Source organism: Sprattus sprattus (genome assembly GCF_963457725.1).
Source record: "Sprattus sprattus genome assembly, chromosome: 7".
Lineage (NCBI taxonomy): Eukaryota > Metazoa > Chordata > Actinopteri > Clupeiformes > Clupeidae > Sprattus > Sprattus sprattus.
Genome location: NC_137926.1, coordinates 36341452 through 36362372, shown reverse-complemented (window position 1 = coordinate 36362372; position 20921 = coordinate 36341452).

Sequence of the window (20921 nt, the reverse complement as noted above, 5' to 3'; positions counted from 1 at the left end):
GTGGTTCAGTGTAGTTAGAGTGATGAGAGTGGTCCAGTGTAGTTAGAGGGATGAGAGTGGTCCAGTGTAGTTAGAGTGAAGAGAGGGATCAGAGTGGTCCAGTGTAGTTAGAGGGATGAGCGTGATGAGAGTGGTCCAGTGTAGTTAGAGTGATGAGAGTCATGAGAGTGGTCCAGTGTAGTTAGAGTGATGAGAGTGATGAGAGTGGTCATGTGTAGTTAGAGTGATGAGAGTGGTGCAGTGTAGTTAGCGTGATGAGAGTGGTTAAGTGTAGTTAGAATGATGAGAGTGATGAGAGTGGTCCAGTGTAGTTAGAGTGATCACAGTGGTCCAGTGTAGTTAGAGTGATGAGAGTGGTTCAGTGTAGTTAGAGTGGTCCAGTGTAGTTAGAGTGATGAGAGTGATGAGAGTGGTCCAGTGTAGTTAGAGTGATGAGAGTGATGAGAGTGGTCCAGTGTAGTTAGTGTGATGAGAGCGGTCCAGTGTAGTTAGAGTGATGAGAGTGATGAGTATGGTGCAGTGTAGTTAGCGTGATGAGAGTGGTTAAGTTTAGTTAGAATGATGAGAGTGATGAGAGTGGTCCAGTGTAGTTAGAGCAATCACAGTGGTCCAGTGTAGTTAGAGTGATGAGAGTGGTTCAGTGTAGTTAGAGTGGTCCAGTGTAGTTAGAGTGATGAGAGTGATGAGAGTGGTCCAGTGTAGTTAGAGTGATGAGAGTGATGAGAGTGGTTAAGTGTAGTTAGAATGATGAGAGTGATGAGAGTGGTCCAGTGTAGTTAGAGCAATCACAGTGGTCCAGTGTAGTTAGAGTGATGAGAGTGGTTCAGTGTAGTTAGAGTGGTCCAGTGTAGTTAGAGTGATGAGAGTGATGAGAGTGGTCCAGTGTAGTTAGAGTGATGAGAGTGATGAGAGTGGTCCAGTGTAGTTAGAGTTATGAGAGCGGTCCAGTGTAGTTAGAGTGATGAGAGTGATGAGAGTGGTTCAGTGTAGTTAGAGTGAAGAGAGTTGTCCAGTGTAGTTAGAGTGATGAGAGTGGTCCAGTGTAGTTAGCGTGATGAGAGTGGTTGAGTGTAGTTAGAATGATGAGAGTGGTCCAGTTCAGTTAGAGTGATCACAGTGGTCCAGTGTAGTTAGAGTGATGAGAGTGATGAGAGCGGTCCAGTGTAGTTAGAGTGATGAGAGTGATGAGAGCGGTTCAGTGTAGTTAGAGTGGTCCAGTGTAGTTAGATTGATGAGAGTGATGAGAGCGGTCCAGTGTAGTTAGAGTGATGAGAGTGATGAGAGTGGTCCAGTGTAGTTAGAGTTATGAGAGCGGTCCAGTGTTGTTAGAGTTATGAGAGCGGTCCAGTGTAGTTAGAGTGATGAGAGTGATGAGAGTGGTTCAGTGTAGTCATAGTGATGAGAGTGGTTCAGTGTAGTTAGAGTGATGAGAGAGGTACAATGTAGTTAGAGTGATGAGAGTGGTTCAGTGTAGTTAGACTGGTCCAGTGTAGTTAGAGTGATGATAGTGATGAGAGTGGTCCAGTGTAGTCAGAGCGATGAGAGTGGTCCAGTGTAGTTAGAGTGAAGAGAGTGGTTCAGTGTAGTTAGAGTGGTCCAGTGTAGTTAGATTGATGAGAGTGATGAGAGCGGTCCAGTGTAGTTAGAGTGATGAGAGTGATGAGAGTGGTCCAGTGTAGTTAGAGTTATGAGAGCGGTCCAGTGTAGTTAGAGTGATGAGAGTGATGAGAGCGGTCCAGTGTAGTTAGAGTTATGAGAGCGGTCCAGTGTAGTTAGAGTGATGAGAGTGATGAGAGTGGTTCAGTGTAGTTAGAGTGAAGAGAGTTGTCCAGTGTAGTTAGAGTTATGAGAGTGATGAGAGTGGTCCAGTGTAGTTAGAGTTATGAGAGCGGTCCAGTGTAGTTAGAGTGATGAGAGTGGTTCAGTGTAGTCAGAGTGATGAGAGTGGTTCAGTGTAGTTAGAGTGATGAGAGAGGTACAATGTAGTTAGAGTGATGAGAGTGGTTCAGTTTAGTTAGACTGGTCCAGTGTAGTTAGAGTGATTATAGTGATGAGAGTGGTCCAGTGTAGTCAGAGCGATGAGAGTGGTCCAGTGTAGTTAGAGTGAAGAGAGTTGTCGAGTGTAGTTAGAGTGATGAGAGTGGTTCAGTGAGTGTAGTTAGAGTGATGAGAGTGGTCCAGTGTAGTTAGCGTGATGAGAGTGGTTAAGTGTAGTTAGAATGATGAGAGTGGTCCAGTTTAGTTAGAGTGATCACAGTGGTCCAGTGTAGTTAGAGTGATGAGAGTGGTTCAGTGTAGTTAGAGTGGTCCAGTGTAGTTAGATTGATGAGAGTGATGAGAGTGGTCCAGTGTAGTTAGAGTGATGAGAGTGATGAGAGTGGTCCAGTGTAGTTAGAGTTATGAGAGCGGTCCAGTGTAGTTAGAGTGATGAGAGTGATGAGAGCGGTCCAGTGTAGTTAGAGTTATGAGAGCGGTCCAGTGTAGTTAGAGTGATGAGAGTGATGAGAGTGGTTCAGTGTAGTTAGAGTGAAGAGAGTTGTCCAGTGTAGTTAGAGTTATGAGAGTGATGAGAGTGGTCCAGTGTAGTTAGAGTTATGAGAGCGGTCCAGTGTAGTTAGAGTGATGAGAGTGGTTCAGTGTAGTCAGAGTGATGAGAGTGGTTCAGTGTAGTTAGAGTGATGAGAGAGGTACAATGTAGTTAGAGTGATGAGAGTGGTTCAGTGTAGTTAGACTGGTCCAGTGTAGTTAGAGTGATTATAGTGATGAGAGTGGTCCAGTGTAGTCAGAGCGATGAGAGTGGTCCAGTGTAGTTAGAGTGAAGAGAGTTGTCGAGTGTAGTTAGAGTGATGAGAGTGGTTCAGTGTAGTTAGAGTGATGAGAGTGGTCCAGTGTAGTTAGAGGGATGAGAGTGGTCCAGTGTAGTTAGAGTGAAGAGAGGGATCAGAGTGGTCCAGTGTAGTTAGAGGGATGAGCGTGATGAGAGTGGTCCAGTGTAGTTAGAGTGATGAGAGTCATGAGAGTGGTCCAGTGTAGTTAGAGTGATGAGAGTGATGAGAGTGGTCATGTGTAGTTAGAGTGATGAGAGTGGTGCAGTGTAGTTAGCGTGATGAGAGTGGTTAAGTGTAGTTAGAATGATGAGAGTGATGAGAGTGGTCCAGTGTAGTTAGAGTGATCACAGTTGTCCAGTGTAGTTAGAGTGATGAGAGTGGTTCAGTGTAGTTAGAGTGGTCCAGTGTAGTTAGAGTGATGAGAGTGATGAGAGTGGTCCAGTGTAGTTAGAGTGATGAGAGTGATGAGAGTGGTCCAGTGTAGTTAGAGTTATGAGAGCGGTCCAGTGTAGTTAGAGTGATGAGAGTGATGAGAGTGGTTCAGTGTAGTTAGAGTGAAGAGAGTTGTCCAGTGTAGTTAGAGTGATGAGAGTGGTCCAGTGTAGTTAGCGTGATGAGAGTGGTTGAGTGTAGTTAGAATGATGAGAGTAGTCCAGTGTAGTTAGAGTGATCACAGTGGTCCAGTGTAGTTAGAGTGATGAGAGTGATGAGAGCGGTCCAGTGTACTTAGAGTAATGAGAGTGATGAGAGCGGTTCAGTGTAGTTAGAGTGGTCCAGTGTAGTTAGATTGATGAGAGTGATGAGAGTGGTTCAGTGTAGTTAGACTGGTCCAGTGTAGTTAGAGTGATGAGAGTGGTCCAGTGTAGTCAGAGCGATGAGAGTGGTCCAGTGTAGTTAGAGTGAAGAGAGTTGTCGAGTGTAGTTAGAGTGATGAGAGTGGTTCAGTGTAGTTAGAGTGATGAGAGTGGTCCAGTGTAGTTAGAGGGATGAGAGTGGTCCAGTGTAGTTAGAGTGAAGAGAGGGATGAGAGTGGTCCAGTGTAGTTAGAGGGATGAGCGTGATGAGAGTGGTCCAGTGTAGTTAGAGTGATGAGAGTCATGAGAGTGGTCCAGTGTAGTTAGAGTGATGAGAGTGATGAGAGTGGTCATGTGTAGTTAGAGTGATGAGAGTGGTGCAGTGTAGTTAGCGTGATGAGAGTGGTTAAGTGTAGTTAGAATGATGAGAGTGATGAGAGTGGTCCAGTGTAGTTAGAGTGATCACAGTGGTCCAGTGTAGTTAGAGTGATGAGAGTGGTTCAGTGTAGTTAGAGTGGTCCAGTGTAGTTAGAGTGATGAGAGTGATGAGAGTGGTCCAGTGTAGTTAGAGTGATGAGAGTGATGAGAGTGGTCCAGTGTAGTTAGAGTGATGAGAGCGGTCCAGTGTAGTTAGAGTGATGAGAGTGATGAGTATGGTGCAGTGTAGTTAGCGTGATGAGAGTGGTTAAGTGTAGTTAGAATGATGAGAGTGATGAGAGTGGTCCAGTGTAGTTAGAGCAATCACAGTGGTCCAGTGTAGTTAGAGTGATGAGAGTGGTTCAGTGTAGTTAGAGTGGTCCAGTGTAGTTAGAGTGATGAGAGTGATGAGAGTGGTCCAGTGTAGTTAGAGTGATGAGAGTGATGAGAGTGGTCCAGTGTAGTTAGAGTTATGAGAGCGGTCCAGTGTAGTTAGAGTGATGAGAGTGATGAGAGTGGTTCAGTGTAGTTAGAGTGAAGAGAGTTGTCCAGTGTAGTTAGAGTGATGAGAGTGGTCCAGTGTAGTTAGCGTGATGAGAGTGGTTGAGTGTAGTTAGAATGATGAGAGTGGTCCAGTTCAGTTAGAGTGATCACAGTGGTCCAGTGTAGTTAGAGTGATGAGAGTGATGAGAGCGGTCCAGTGTAGTTAGAGTGATGAGAGTGATGAGAGCGGTTCAGTGTAGTTAGAGTGGTCCAGTGTAGTTAGATTGATGAGAGTGATGAGAGCGGTCCAGTGTAGTTAGAGTGATGAGAGTGATGAGAGTGGTCCAGTGTAGTTAGAGTTATGAGAGCGGTCCAGTGTTGTTAGAGTTATGAGAGCGGTCCAGTGTAGTTAGAGTGATGAGAGTGATGAGAGTGGTTCAGTGTAGTCAGAGTGATGAGAGTGGTTCAGTGTAGTTAGAGTGATGAGAGAGGTACAATGTAGTTAGAGTGATGAGAGTGGTTCAGTGTAGTTAGACTGGTCCAGTGTAGTTAGAGTGATGATAGTGATGAGAGTGGTCCAGTGTAGTCAGAGCGATGAGAGTGGTCCAGTGTAGTTAGAGTGAAGAGAGTTGTCGAGTGTAGTTAGAGTGATGAGAGTGGTTCAGTGTAGTTAGAGTGATGAGAGTGGTCCAGTGTAGTTAGAGGGATGAGAGTGGTCCAGTGTAGTTAGAGTGAAGAGAGGGATGAGAGTGGTCCAGTGTAGTTAGAGGGATGAGCGTGATGAGAGTGGTCCAGTGTAGTTAGAGTGATGAGAGTCATGAGAGTGGTCCAGTGTAGTTAGAGTGATGAGAGTGATGAGAGTGGTCATGTGTAGTTAGAGTGATGAGAGTGGTGCAGTGTAGTTAGCGTGATGAGAGTGGTTCAGTGTAGTTAGAATGATGAGAGTGATGAGAGTGGTCCAGTGTAGTTAGAGTGATCACAGTGGTCCAGTGTAGTTAGAGTGATGAGAGTGGTTCAGTGTAGTTAGAGTGGTCCAGTGTAGTTAGAGTGATGAGAGTGATGAGAGTGGTCCAGTGTAGTTAGAGTGATGAGAGTGATGAGAGTGGTCCAGTGTAGTTAGAGTGATGAGAGCGGTCCAGTGTAGTTAGAGTGATGAGAGTGATGAGTATGGTGCAGTGTAGTTAGCGTGATGAGAGTGGTTAAGTGTAGTTAGAATGATGAGAGTGATGAGAGTGGTCCAGTGTAGTTAGAGCAATCACAGTGGTCCAGTGTAGTTAGAGTGATGAGAGTGGTTCAGTGTAGTTAGAGTGGTCCAGTGTAGTTAGAGTGATGAGAGTGATGAGAGTGGTCCAGTGTAGTTAGAGTGATGAGAGTGATGAGAGTGGTCCAGTGTAGTTAGAGTTATGAGAGCGGTCCAGTGTAGTTAGAGTGATGAGAGTGATGAGAGTGGTTCAGTGTAGTTAGAGTGAAGAGAGTTGTCCAGTGTAGTTAGAGTGATGAGAGTGGTCCAGTGTAGTTAGCGTGGTTGAGTGTAGTTAGAATGATGAGAGTGGTCCAGTTCAGTTAGAGTGATCACAGTGGTCCAGTGTAGTTAGAGTGATGAGAGTGATGAGAGCGGTCCAGTGTAGTTAGAGTGATGAGAGTGATGAGAGCGGTTCAGTGTAGTTAGAGTGGTCCAGTGTAGTTAGATTGATGAGAGTGATGAGAGCGGTCCAGTGTAGTTAGAGTGATGAGAGTGATGAGAGTGGTCCAGTGTAGTTAGAGTTATGAGAGCGGTCCAGTGTTGTTAGAGTTATGAGAGTGGTCCAGTGTAGTTAGAGTGAAGAGAGTTGTCGAGTGTAGTTAGAGTGATGAGAGTGGTTCAGTGTAGTTAGAGTGATGAGAGTGGTCCAGTGTAGTTAGAGGGATGAGAGTGGTCCAGTGTAGTTAGAGTGAAGAGAGGGATGAGAGTGGTCCAGTGTAGTTAGAGGGATGAGCGTGATGAGAGTGGTCCAGTGTAGTTAGAGTGATGAGAGTCATGAGAGTGGTCCAGTGTAGTTAGAGTGATGAGAGTGATGAGAGTGGTCATGTGTAGTTAGAGTGATGAGAGTGGTGCAGTGTAGTTAGCGTGATGAGAGTGGTTAAGTGTAGTTAGAATGATGAGAGTGATGAGAGTGGTCCAGTGTAGTTAGAGTGATCACAGTGGTCCAGTGTAGTTAGAGTGATGAGAGTGGTTCAGTGTAGTTAGAGTGGTCCAGTGTAGTTAGAGTGATGAGAGTGATGAGAGTGGTCCAGTGTAGTTAGAGTGATGAGAGTGATGAGAGTGGTCCAGTGTAGTTAGAGTGATGAGAGCGGTCCAGTGTAGTTAGAGTGATGAGAGTGATGAGTATGGTGCAGTGTAGTTAGCGTGATGAGAGTGGTTAAGTGTAGTTAGAATGATGAGAGTGATGAGAGTGGTCCAGTGTAGTTAGAGCAATCACAGTGGTCCAGTGTAGTTAGAGTGATGAGAGTGGTTCAGTGTAGTTAGAGTGGTCCAGTGTAGTTAGAGTGATGAGAGTGATGAGAGTGGTCCAGTGTAGTTAGAGTGATGAGAGTGATGAGAGTGGTCCAGTGTAGTTAGAGTTATGAGAGCGGTCCAGTGTAGTTAGAGTGATGAGAGTGATGAGAGTGGTTCAGTGTAGTTAGAGTGAAGAGAGTTGTCCAGTGTAGTTAGAGTGATGAGAGTGGTCCAGTGTAGTTAGCGTGATGAGAGTGGTTGAGTGTAGTTAGAATGATGAGAGTGGTCCAGTTCAGTTAGAGTGATCACAGTGGTCCAGTGTAGTTAGAGTGATGAGAGTGATGAGAGCGGTCCAGTGTAGTTAGAGTGATGAGAGTGATGAGAGCGGTTCAGTGTAGTTAGAGTGGTCCAGTGTAGTTAGATTGATGAGAGTGATGAGAGCGGTCCAGTGTAGTTAGAGTGATGAGAGTGATGAGAGTGGTCCAGTGTAGTTAGAGTTATGAGAGCGGTCCAGTGTTGTTAGAGTTATGAGAGCGGTCCAGTGTAGTTAGAGTGATGAGAGTGGTTCAGTGTAGTCAGAGTGATGAGAGTGGTTCAGTGTAGTTAGAGTGATGAGAGAGGTACAATGTAGTTAGAGTGATGAGAGTGGTTCAGTGTAGTTAGACTGGTCCAGTGTAGTTAGAGTGATGATAGTGATGAGAGTGGTCCAGTGTAGTCAGAGCGATGAGAGTGGTCCAGTGTAGTTAGAGTGAAGAGAGTTGTCGAGTGTAGTTAGAGTGATGAGAGTGGTTCAGTGTAGTTAGAGTGATGAGAGTGGTCCAGTGTAGTTAGAGGGATGAGAGTGGTCCAGTGTAGTTAGAGTGATGAGAGTGGTCCAGTGTAGTTAGAGTGATGAGAGTGATGAGAGTGGTCATGTGTAGTTAGAGTGATGAGAGTGGTGCAGTGTAGTTAGCGTGATGAGAGTGGTTAAGTGTAGTTAGAATGATGAGAGTGATGAGAGTGGTCCAGTGTAGTTAGAGTGATCACAGTGGTCCAGTGTAGTTAGAGTGATGAGATTGGTTCAGTGTAGTTAGAGTGGTCCAGTGTAGTTAGAGTGATGAGAGTGATGAGAGTGGTCCAGTGTAGTTAGAGTGATGAGAGTGGTCCAGTGTAGTTAGAGTTATGAGAGTGATGAGAGTGGTTCAGTGTAGTTAGAGAGAAGAGAGTTGTCCAGTGTAGTTAGAGTGATGAGAGTGGTCCAGTGTAGTTAGAGTGATGAGAGGGATGAGAGTGGTCCAGTGTCGTTAGAGTGATGAGCGGTGTGAGAGTGGTCCAGTGTAGTTAGAGTGATGAGAGTGATGAGAGTGGTCCACTGTAGTTAGAGTGATGAGAGTGATGAGAGTGGTCATGTGTAGTTAGAGTGATGAGAGTGGTCCAGTGTAGTTAGCGTGATGAGAGCGGTCCAGTGTAGTTAGAATGATGAGAGTGATGACAGTGGTCCAGTGTAGTTAGAGTGATGAGAGTGGTTCAGTGTAGTTAGAGTGGTCCAGTGTAGTTAGAGTGATGAGAGTTATGAGAGTGGTCCAGTGTAGTTAGAGTGATGAGAGAGGTACAATGTAGTTAGAGTTATGAGAGTCGTTCAGTGTAGTTAGAGTGGTCCAGTGTAGTTAGAGTGATGAGAGTTATGAGAGTGGTCCAGTGTAATTAGAGTGATGATAGTGATGAGAGTTTTCCAGTGTAGTTAGAGTGATGAGAGTGGTCCAGTGTAGTTAGAGCGATGAGAGTGGTCCAGTGTAGTTAGAGTGAAGAGAGTTGTCCAGTGTAGTTAGAGTTATGAGAGCGGTCCAGTGTAGTTAGAGTAATGAGAGTGATGAGAGTGGTCCAGTGTAGTTACAGTGATGAGAGTGGTTCAGTGTAGTAAGAGTGATGAGAGTGGTCCAATGTAGTTAGAGTGATGAGAGTGGTTCAGTGTAGTTAGAGTTGTCCAGTGTAGTTAGAGTGATGAGAATGATGAGAGTGGTCCAGTGTAGTTAGAGTGAAGAGAGTGATGAGAGTGGTCCAGTGTAGTTAGAGTGATGAGAGTGGTCCAGTTTAGTTAGAGTGATGAGAGTGACGAGAGTGGTCCAGTGTAGTTAGAGTTTTGAGAGTGGTCCCGTTTAGTTAGAGCGATGAGAGTGGTCCAGTGTAGTTAGAGTGATGAGAGTGGTCCAGTGTAGTTAGAGTGATGAGAGTGGTCCAGTGTAGTTAGAGTGATGAGATTGGTTCAGTGTAGTTAGAATGATGAGAGTGGTCCAGTGTAGTTAGAGTGATGAGAGTGGTCCAGTGTAGTTAGAGTAATGACAGTGGTCCAGTGTAGTTAGAGTCATGAGAGTGGTCCAGTGTAGTTAGAGTGATGAGAGTGGTTCAGTGTAGTTAGAATGATGAGAGTGGTCCAGTGTAGTTAGAGTGATGAGAGTGGTCCAGTGTAGTTAGAGTAATGACAGTGGTCCAGTGTAGTTAGAGTCATGAGAGTGGTCCAGTGTAGTTAGAGTGATGAGAGTGGTTCAGTGTAGTTAGAGTGATGAGAGTGGTCCAGTGTAGTTAGAGTGAAGAGAGTGGTCCAGTGTAGTTAGAGTGATAACAGTAGTTCAGTGTAGTTAGAGTGATGAGAGTGGTCCAGTGTAGTTAATAATAATAATAATAATTTTATTTATGAAGCACATGTCATACACAGAATGCAGCTCAAAGTACTCGAACAAAATAGAAGTTCAAAAATAAAAACAACAAGAAAAGGAGCATATTGACAAAAAATAAAATAAAGGCAGGCAAAAGTAGGCTAAGACCATGAGAGTCGTTCAGTGTAGTTAGAGTGGTCCAGTGTAGTTAGAGTGATGAGAGTTATGAGAGTGGTCCAGTGTAATTAGAGTGATGATAGTGATGAGAGTTTTCCAGTGTAGTTAGAGTGATGAGAGTGGTCCAGTGAAGTTAGAGCGATGAGAGTGGTCCAGTGTAGTTAGAGTGAAGAGAGTTGTCCAGTGTAGTTAGAGTTATGAGACCGGTCCAGTGTAGTTAGAGTGATGAGAGTGATGAGAGTGGTCCAGTGTAGTTACAGTGATGAGAGTGGTTCAGTGTAGTAAGAGTGATGAGAGTGGTCCAATGTAGTTAGAGTGATGAGAGTGGTTCAGTGTAGTTAGAGTGGTCCAGTGTAGTTAGAGTGATGAGAGTGATGAGAGTGGTCCAGTGTAGTTAGAGTGATGAGAGTGGTCCAGTGGAGTTAGAGTGATGAGAGTGGTCCAGTGTAGTTAGAGTGATGAGAGTGACGAGAGTGTTCCAGTGTAGTTAGAGTTTTGAGAGTGGTCCCGTTTAGTTAGAGCGATGAGAGTGGTCCAGTGTAGTTAGAGTGATTAGAGTGATGAGAGTGGTCCAGTGTAGTTAGAGTGATGAGAGTGGTCCAATGTATTTACAGTGATGAGAGTGGTCCAGTGTAGTTAGAGTGATGAGAGTGGTCCAGTGTAGTTAGAGTGATGAGAGTGGTCCAGTGTAGTTAGAGTGATGAGATTGGTTCAGTGTAGTTAGAATGATGAGAGTGGTCCAGTGTAGTTAGAGTGATGAGAGTGGTCCAGTGTAGTTAGAGTAATGACAGTGGTCCAGTGTAGTTAGAGTCATGAGAGTGGTCCAGTGTAGTTAGAGTGATGAGAGTGGTTCAGTGTAGTTAGAATGATGAGAGTGGTCCAGTGTAGTTAGAGTGATGAGAGTGGTCCAGTGTAGTTAGAGTAATGACAGTGGTCCAGTGTAGTTAGAGTCATGAGAGTGGTCCAGTGTAGTTAGAGTGATGAGAGTGGTTCAGTGTAGTTAGAGTGATGAGAGTGGTCCAGTGTAGTTAGAGTGAAGAGAGTGGTCCAGTGTAGTTAGAGTGATAACAGTAGTTCAGTGTAGTTAGAGTGATGAGAGTGGTCCAGTGTAGTTAATAATAATAATAATAATTTTATTTATAAAGCACATGTCATACACAGAATGCAGCTCAAAGTACTCGAACAAAATAGAAGTTCAAAAATAAAAACAACAAGAAAAGGAGCATATTGACAAAAAATAAAATAAAGGCAGGCAAAAGTAGGCTAAGACCATGAGAGTCGTTCAGTGTAGTTAGAGTGGTCCAGTGTAGTTAGAGTGATGAGAGTTATGAGAGTGGTCCAGTGTAATTAGAGTGATGATAGTGATGAGAGTTTTCCAGTGTAGTTAGAGTGATGAGAGTGGTCCAGTGTAGTTAGAGCGATGAGAGTGGTCCAGTGTAGTTAGAGTGAAGAGAGTTGTCCAGTGTAGTTAGAGTTATGAGACCGGTCCAGTGTAGTTAGAGTGGAGAGTGGTCCAGTGTAGTTACAGTGATGAGAGTGGTTCAGTGTAGTAAGAGTGATGAGAGTGGTCCAATGTAGTTAGAGTGATGAGAGTGGTTCAGTGTAGTTAGAGTGGTCCAGTGTAGCTAGAGTGATGAGAGTGATGAGAGTGGTCCAGTGTAGTTAGAGTGATGAGAGTGGTCCAGTGTAGTTAGAGTGATGAGAGTGGTCCAGTGTAGTTAGAGTGATGAGAGTGACGAGAGTGTTCCAGTGTAGTTAGAGTTTTGAGAGTGGTCCCGTTTAGTTAGAGCGATGAGAGTGGTCCAGTGTAGTTAGAGTGATGAGAGTGATTAGAGTTGTTCAGTGTAGTTAGAGTGATGAGAGTGATGAGAGTGGTCCAGTGTAGTTAGAGTGATGAGAGTGGTCCAATGTATTTACAGTGATGAGAGTGGTCCAGTGTAGTTAGAGTGATGAGAGTGGTCCAGTGTAGTTAGAGTGATGAGAGTGGTCCAGTGTAGTTAGAGTGATGAGATTGGTTCAGTGTAGTTAGAATGATGAGAGTGGTCCAGTGTAGTTAGAGTGATGAGAGTGATCCAGTGTAGTTAGAGTAATGACAGTGGTCCAGTGTAGTCAGAGTCATGAGAGTGGTCCAGTGTAGTTAGAGTGATGAGAGTGGTTCAGTGTAGTTAGAGTGATGAGAGTGGTCCAGTGTAGTTAGAGTGAAGAGAGTGGTCCAGTGTAGTTAGAGTGATAACAGTAGTTCAGTGTAGTTAGAGTGATGAGAGTGGTCCAGTGTAGTTAATAATAATAATAATAATAATTTTATTTATAAAGCACATGTCATACACAGAATGCAGCTCAAAGTACTCGAACAAAATAGAAGTTCAAAAATAAAAACAACAAGAAAAGGAGCAGATTGACAAAAAATAAAATAAAGGTAGGCAAAAGTAGGCTAAGACCAATTGAGATCAAAAGTGAATAAATAACTGAAAAGACACACATATTGCACGTAATTCAATGGGAAGCAAACAATAAAACAATAAAAGCAAGTAGTGAGCAAGGCAGGATGGAATCTAAAAGCAACAGAGGCTGGTAGCTAAAAGAATGCAAGCCTAAAAAGATGAGTCTCAAGAAGTTTCTTAAAAATGTCCACAGAGGGTGCTGTCCTAATATGAAGGGGGAGGGAATTCCATTTTTGGGGTGCATAAAACTCAAAAGCGGCCTCTCCAATCTTCTTTGGTGGGGGGGGGGGGGGGGGGGGATTTTCAAAAGTTTGGCGTCAGCCGATCTAAGGGATCTGGCAGGGGCATAAAAAGACAGCATGTCTGAGATATATTGTGGAGCGAAACCATTTAGGGCCTTGAACACTGTTAGAAGTACTTTAAAATCAATTCTGAAGGGTATGGGCAGCCAGTGTAGGGCTATCAGGACAGGGGTGATGTGTTCTCTCTTTCGGGTCTTTGTAAGGATTCTTGCAGCAGTGTTTTGGATGAGTTGAAGCTTGTCAATCAGCTTTTTTGGGAGACCAGTAAAAAGGGCATTACAATAGTCTACTTGACTGGTGACGAAAGCGTGCACAAGTTTTTCCGCATCTGGTTGCGAGACAAGTACACGCACCATGGTGATGTTTCTCAGGTGGAAATAGGCAGTTTTGATTATTTTGTTTATGTGGGGGGGAAAAGTTCAGGTCGGGGTCAAAGGTTACACCAAGGCTAGTGACAGAGTCTTTAGTGTGCTTATTTAAATCACCTAGGCTGTGATACAGGGCTTTTCTTTTGTCAGGAGGGCCGATGAGCAGGACCTCAGTTTTCTCCTCATTGAGTTTTATGAAGTTTTTACTCATCCAGTTGGTGATGGCAGAGAGGCAGGTGGTTAAGACAGAGATGGTGGTGGAATTGTTAGGATCGATGGAAATATATAATTGGGTGTCATCAGCGTAGCTGTGAAAGTCAATGTTATGAGCTCTAATGATGCTGCCAAGGGGCAGCATATAAAGGGAGAAGAGAAGAGGGCCCAGGCAGCTACCCTGAGCAACCCCGAAAGGCCCATTTTGTATGCTGTAGGTGTGCTCACCGATGCTGACAAAAAATGTCCTGTCGGTGATGTACGACTTAAACCACTCTAGGGCAAGGCCTGATAGTCCCACCCAGGATGCAAGTCTGTGTATAAGTATTCCATGATCAATTGTGTCGAAAGCGGCACTTAAGTCCAGAAGAACAAGAGCCGAGACTTTATTTGTTGCAGTGCTGAGCCTGAGGTCGCTGGTTATTTTTGTCAGAGCAGTTTCAGTGCTATGGTTTGCTCTGAAACCAGACTGAAATTTTTCTAAAATGTAATTCTTGGAAAGGAAGGTGTTCAGTTGCTTAAAAACGGATTTTTCAAGTATTTTACTCAGAAAGGGGAGGTTGGAGATGGGTCGGTAATTATTTAGGATGTTTTGGTCCAGATTGGGTTTCTTTAGGAGTGGTTTGACTAATGCCGTTTTAAAAGAACAAGGGAAAATGCCAGTGAGAAGGGAGCTGTTAATAATTTCGAGTATAGAAGGTGACAAACTAGCCTGACGATGTCATACTCATAATTCTAGTCAGAATATGAGTCTGAGATCGGACAATTGGGCTGTGATTATGGGGCGTGTTTCAACGAACCAGGAAAGAAAATTCCTCTTCGCTGAATTGGATACCTAGAACCAATCAGAGCAACGTAGTATTACCATCTGACAGATTAAACTTTTACCTGATCCCGTAGGAAGGACGGCAAAAACATCTTTTCAATCGACAAATGCCTTGATCGCGTTTCTCTGTTCCTCTTTCAAAATGAATGCGCTGTCAATATCTGCTGAGATATGCCTGCTCACGTTACTTAATTAGCACTCAAGGCTAGAAGCTACCATTAGTTTCAACGATTTTTTTGGCCAATGCGTTAGCATAACCGATCAATAATGGTCTAGAGTGCTTTAGTTAGGACCTAAAATCCTCGGCAACACTCGTTTTGCGTATACACAACTAACCGAGTCAATGTAGACATAAAAAAGTCGTGTAGATAGCTTAAATCATATAAAATATGTCCCACTAAGCTCCCGAGACGGCGCCATCTTTGTTCGATGTATATTCCGGTATATTCTATCTATATCTGTCCATCAACGTATAAAGCCCGCCCTTACAATTTGATTGGTTTAGATTGCGTTTCAACCTTTTTGAAACGTTAAATCTCTCCCAACTAACTCGATTCCAGACTGAATCTCCCAGACCAAAAATTTTGTGGGCGGAGTTCAGGCTGGTATCCAGGCTAGTGACAAACAGCTAAGAATGTTTTTCAGTAAAAACGTGGGGATAGGGTCAAGGCTGTAGGTGGACTGTTTGCTTCTCTTTACTAATGTAAATAGATCATCCTCTGTGATTGGGGTAAAAGATTGGAAGCTGGGCGGCCTTCGGGAAGGCTCTGGTCCATGTGGGATGTTGATGGAGACAGAGTCAGAGTCCCTTATTCCTTCCCGGATGTCGGTTATCTTCTTTATGAAAAACATTGCAAACTCTTCACATTTTTCTGTTGATGCTGGGAGATCATTTGCTGGTGCAGGTTTTAGTAGATGATCAATGGTGGAAAAAAGAACTCTGGCATTATTTTTGTTGTCTGTTATGATTTGTGAGAAGTATTTTTTTCTTTCCAGGCGTACAGCATGGTTTTCTTCCAGAGTCGCTCGGTGGCCCTGCATTTTCTCTTTAGGGCTCTAATTGAGTCATTCATCCAGGGTGAGCGCTTGGCTCTGGTCCTCGTCCTAGTTTTTGTTGGTGCAACTTTGTCAATAAAGTTCCTTAAATTACTATTTAGACTGTCGACCATTTCGTTTGGTGTATGGTGGCCGTTTAAAATATCAGCTGACTTAATCAGCTCGCTGATTTTCTGCTCCGCAGACGCGTTTAGGCGCCGTTTGTGAATGATGCTTTTTTGAGGGGTAACTGTTGACAGTGTGAAATTGAACTGCACACAGTGGTGGACACATGGTCTGACATTCCGATGTCTTTGACTGAGATGTTGGTGACATCAGATGCGTGAGAAATGAGCAGATCCAGTGTGTTTCCTTTTTCATGGGTTGGGGCAGAGATGTTCTGGACTAAACTAAAATCATCTAAAATGCATAAAAACTCTTTAACCGACGTGTTCTCTGGCTTGTTTACATGAAAATTAAAATCACCTGCGATAATTGCCCTGTCAAAATTCGAGACTATCTCGGAGAGGAGAGTGGAAAAGTCAGAGAGAAACGACTGAGAAAATTTGGGCGGGCGGTATAGCGCAGCCAGGATGAGTCTGTGGTCGGCATTGACTTTCAAACAGGGGCAGACTGGGGGGAAAAAGTGGCCCGGGAGTTACTGTCAGACCGGCCCACTCAATACACGGCGCGCGGCCCACTATGTACACAGCGCATTGCCCACTCAATGGATCGCACGTATCGGTCAGTGGCCTACTGGGAAAAATACCCATACACTTAACATTATTTTGGGTTGATTACAAAGAAATTACATCATATATGCTTGTTTTTTAATAACATTTGGATCCACCAATTTGCCTGGATGGACACATGGAATAAAATGATACTGGCTATTGTAACACTCCAAGGTAGGTATAGTTTGCAAGATGAATAGTATCAGATCAGATCAGATGGTTATCAGATCAGATGGTTATACGTATAACTACAAAGCCTATTGGTTAGTACACTCAAAGCGTATTAGATAAATATACTTGAAATTAGTGCTGTCAAACTATGGCAATATTTAATCGCAATTTTTTGTCTATTATAAATGTCCCTTCATTTATTTTGTATCCATTTATCCATGTTTTATTCCAGAATCATCTATCTAGATAACATACTAACATTGTTTATAATGTAAGTGTTGTGAAACGCAAGCTTTACTTGGCCAATTCAACACCTTTAGATAACATATTAACAATCTAGATAACATATTAACATTGTTTATAATGTAAGTGTTGGTGTAACACAGTGATTTTAGCATAATAAACTAGCTGGTTAACTTATTTGACACAAGTTACAGTATTAGAAATGATAAGATTGCCCTATTTACAACTTCCACCATGGATAGCTGGCTCATCGATTGTAAGCAAGTGACTACAGCTAACATGTTAAAATAGATAATCTCGATGTTGACAACAGCTTGCTTATTTTACCAGATCATAACGGTCTCAATTTAAGACATACCGTTAGCTAGGCTTGCTGTAGGGAACGTTACCTCATCTGTGAATAGCAAGCTAACATTTGGCAAGGTCAACGCCACATCTTACCTTATCACTGTCACCAGTCAGTGGTTTTACAAATAAAATGTAGGCTAGAGTAATTGACATTTACACCTAAAACTAAAATCAGACTGACGGAAGAGATTGACAGAGGCAGCAGCAAGCTGTGCCTCATCCGTGTTAAGGGCTAGGGCTGACTGCACACGTCAATACGGTTGCGTGCCCTGGCTGGGCGTGTTGTGTGTATGTATGCAAATCCAAATGTAAGAATCCCAGAATCCTCTACCTCAATTGGCACAGCTGAGAACACTTCGGCTGTGTAAGAACCAATTTCCAGGTGTTCATTAATAACGTAGAGATATGTTCTTACGTTGAACTTCCGAAGTCCGTAAAACACATTTAAGAAGTAACGTAAAAAAAAAAAAAAAAAAGGTCACCATAGGTGTGAAGACAGATTGCAAGTTGGAGTATAAACCGCCGTCAGTGCTTTTCTTCATTTGTTTTTCTTAGAGAACACTAGATTAATGTTGCCTTCAGAAGCTAAAAAATATATTGTACTGATATGCGCTGCGAGAGGGCCTGATGGCGGTGGGCCGATTGACGATTATCATGGGCTGGTGTTTTGGGCCATCGGCCCACCAGGGATTTCCCCGGTATTCCCGATGGCCAGTCTGCCCCTGCTTTCAAAGCCAAATATTCTGGGAAAAGAGCCTAGATTTATCTGGTTGCAGGAAAATTTAGTATCGAAGACAATGGCTACGCCACCCCCTTTTTGATTTTGTCTCGTGACATGATGAAAGGTGTAATTGGGAGGGCACGTCTCAATGAGGGTTGCTGTTCCATTGTCATTTAGCCAGGTTTCAGTGAGAAACATAAAATCAATGTTTTCGTCAGCGATTAGCTGGTTAACTGCTTGTTAAAGACCGCACGTTGAGAAGCCTTTTGCTTGTTAAAGACCGCACCTTGAGAAGCCTTTTGCTTCTTAAAGACCGCACCTTGAGAAGCCTTTTGCTTGTTAAAGACCGCACCTTGAGAAGCCTTTTGCTTGTTAAAGACCGCACCTTGAGAAGCCTTTTGCTTGTTAAAGACCGCACCTTGAGAAGCCTTTTGCTTGTTAAAGACCGCACCTTGAGAAGCCTTTTGCTTGTTAAAGACCGCACGTTGAGAAGCGCAGCATTCACTGTCAGGGGGGTTGAGGGATTGGGAAGGGGGGTTTCGCGCAAGGGCGCGCGGAGGTTGCGCGGACTCTGTGTTTTTGTACTGGATCTGGACGTAGTGGGTCTGTTGCCAACTATAGTTGGGATAGGGTGGTAGAGGGGTGAGGGTCGTGGCGGGGGGGATGGAGGCAGTGGGATGGCGGGAGTGGACTGGTCAGCTGGGTTTGGGGGGCAGGTGACTAGTCATGCAGAAGCGGTGGGGAGTTGGGAAAGGTGCTTCGTGAGGTTTGTGTTCAGTTTCATATCACCCGCTTTATTGGGGTGTACACCGTCAGTTTTGAAGAGGTGGGGGTTTTTCCAGAAACTGTCAAAGTGGTTGACATATTCTCGGGAGGTTGCTTTACAGAAGTTTTGCAACCATTTATGCAGACCGTAAAGTGCTCGCACTCGTGTCTCAGTGCAGGTATTGGCCCGGACAAAATGCAGGATTTCCCTGCTTCCATGTTTTCAACAACTGAGGTCAGGCGCTCAAAGTCTTCTTGTAATTGAATAGATTTTCTGGCCATGACGTCACACGCACCTGCGTGAATGATTACTGTGTGGACAGAGGGGTGCCGCGCTATCAGAAGCGGGATTTGTCTGATACAGTCTTGGATATTCCTACCAGATGAACTGTATGTAATTGCATCAGGAAGTGCAACAAACCTAAAAAATGAGTCCCCGATGCACAGAAACCCCGGAGCCCAGCTTTCCAGGCCATTTGGCCTCGAGGCGTGCCCAGGTATGTGCAACTGAGAGCTAGCTGCTGGCTGGCTAGCACCAATGTTGGTAAGAGGTGTCGGCTGGGCGCTAGCTGGAAAGCTAGCTGATTGCTCGGTGAGCTCCTCATCGGCGGAGAAGGTCGGGTGCAGGATCCGGGAGCGTTTTCTTCGGGGGGCGCTGCCGCTGGAGACGGAGAGGTCAGGGAGAGAGGTGAGACGTTCCGGACTTAAGCAGCAGCGGGAGGGCCGCGCACTTGATCTCCTTGGCTCCTTGCAGATTTCCGCGCCGGGGTCCTGGGTCTCGTCATCCAGCAGATCAGCGAGCGGACCTAAGCCGTGGTTGCCATTGGAGTCGCAGAGGATAACGATGTTGTCCACCTCGCTACTGGCTCCACATCTGGTGTCAATGTTGCTGTGGCAGCAGGACGCACGTCTGTTGTTGCTGTTGTTGTTGCTGTTGCTGCTGAAAGTGTTACTGTTGCTGTCGCCGCTGCTGTTGTTGTAGCTGTTGGAAGAATGCCTGTTGCTGTTGCTGCTCAAAGCGTGACTGTTGATGCTGTTACAGTTGGATCTGATGTTTTCTGCAATGCGTGAGCTTGATCTTCGCTGGTTCTCCTCTCTGCCGCAATCCTTTCTGTCTGTCAGACTTTGGGCTGGCTGTGGCGTCGCAGACAAAGAGGTGGTGCACATCTGCGAGCCTGCGTGTTGTCTCTGTGCTAGACTCTTACCAGTGAGAGAGGTGTATGACCTTAGTTCAGTCCTCATCTCCTCCAGCTGACTCTCGAGAGCCTGTGCATGCTGTTCTCTCCTGGACAGTTCCCGTCTCACATCTGTCAACTCTTGGCTCATCTCCTTGTTGGCCTCCTCCAGCTGCCTCACTGTAGAGCAGAGCTGTTGAAGTTGCACATTGGGGTTGCTGATCTGGATGATCTGCTCTTGGAGCTGGCAGATGATGTTAGTAGTTTCTTCTTTAAATAAGAAGTAGTCCTGTTCCAGCAGAGAGAAGTTGTCTTGAAGGGCTCTTATTCTGAGAGAAGTGGGAGCCTTTGGTTGGGATAGGTGTGTGGTGAGGCAGGATTCAGCCATTCTCATCTTGATGGCATCTTGCTTTTCACCTATTTTGTCTTTTCTCTCGTGATTTTTCAGGACCTTTTGGACCACAGTTATGCTGCTGTGTGGTGGTGAGGTGGTGAGGTTATCACCGTGTCTGGGTCCTCTTTCTCTGAAAGTTGTAATTTCCACCCATTACATATTCCTTTTTTCTCTGCGGAGGGGTGGTGGTGAATAATTGTACTGTGCCAAATACTGGGGTGTTCAGAATAAAATATTAGGTTGCTGACTTCTCCATTTTTATATAAATCAGCAAATAGGGTTTCAGGATTTCCTATCAGCAGCTGATGTTTGAATTCTCTTCTTTGGAGTTCATTTTTTACATCAGAAGGGTAGTGGATTGGTTGGTAGGTAGCCCCAGACTTGAGCAGTGGGAGATTGTTTTTGTTTGGCTCATGCTGTTCAGGTTATTTTTAATTTGGAATGATCGCGGCAACTGATAATGGAATGGAATCCCAACTGTCAATGTCAACTGTCAATGCTTGGCTAACTGTTTACCTTTAGCAAAGACTCTTGTTACATTAACTAGCCAATTGTTCAAATGTATCCTACAGACTGATTCTTATGACAATAGGTGTAGGAGATGAATTAAGCTTTTTCAATTCCAGTTCCTTGTCACAATTTTGTTACAGCTATGCAACTCTCCGTTTCTTAGTTTCTTAGTAGCTGAATGTCCTTCTCTACCTTAGATGTTGATTCCTCTGGTTTTGTCCTTATGTTTGATCCTGTGATGGTTATTGTCCACTGTAATCCATTCGTTTTTTATTTGTGGTATTTTTGAGACTGTAATTGTCTAGACTCTTTTTTGAATCAATTAAGTGTAAAATGTAGGCATTTCACTCTGTTTTAAACAACAAACAAATAAAATAATCTAGAAGCTCATGTTGAGCACGACTTCTCTGTTCTTGGAATTCCGGAATTATAGTTAGAGTGATGAGAGTGGTCCAGTGTAGTTAGAGGGATAAGAGGGGTCCAGTGTAGTTAGAGTGATGAGAGTGATCCAGTGTAGTTAGATTGATGAGAGTGATGAGAGTGGTCCATTGTAGTTAGAGTGATGAGAGTGGTCCAGTGTTGTTACAGTGCTGCTGTGTCAGCCAGGCTAGCTCTGTATCAACATGATGATGCATTGTAGACACATGTTTTTCCGAGAGCCTCTTTAAAGTGTTCATGTACTAAGCAGCTTAGGCAGTGGATCCAGACAACTTCAAGTGATAAACTAATGTGGCATGCTCTCTGTAAGAGAATTGGTGGCGAACATTCAAGCCTTAGGTTTCAAGCCTTAGTGCTTGGCTGTATGCAGACAGCTTGCATTCAGGCTTGAAAACTCAAAAAGCCCTTGTGTTTAGAGATTCAAAAAAC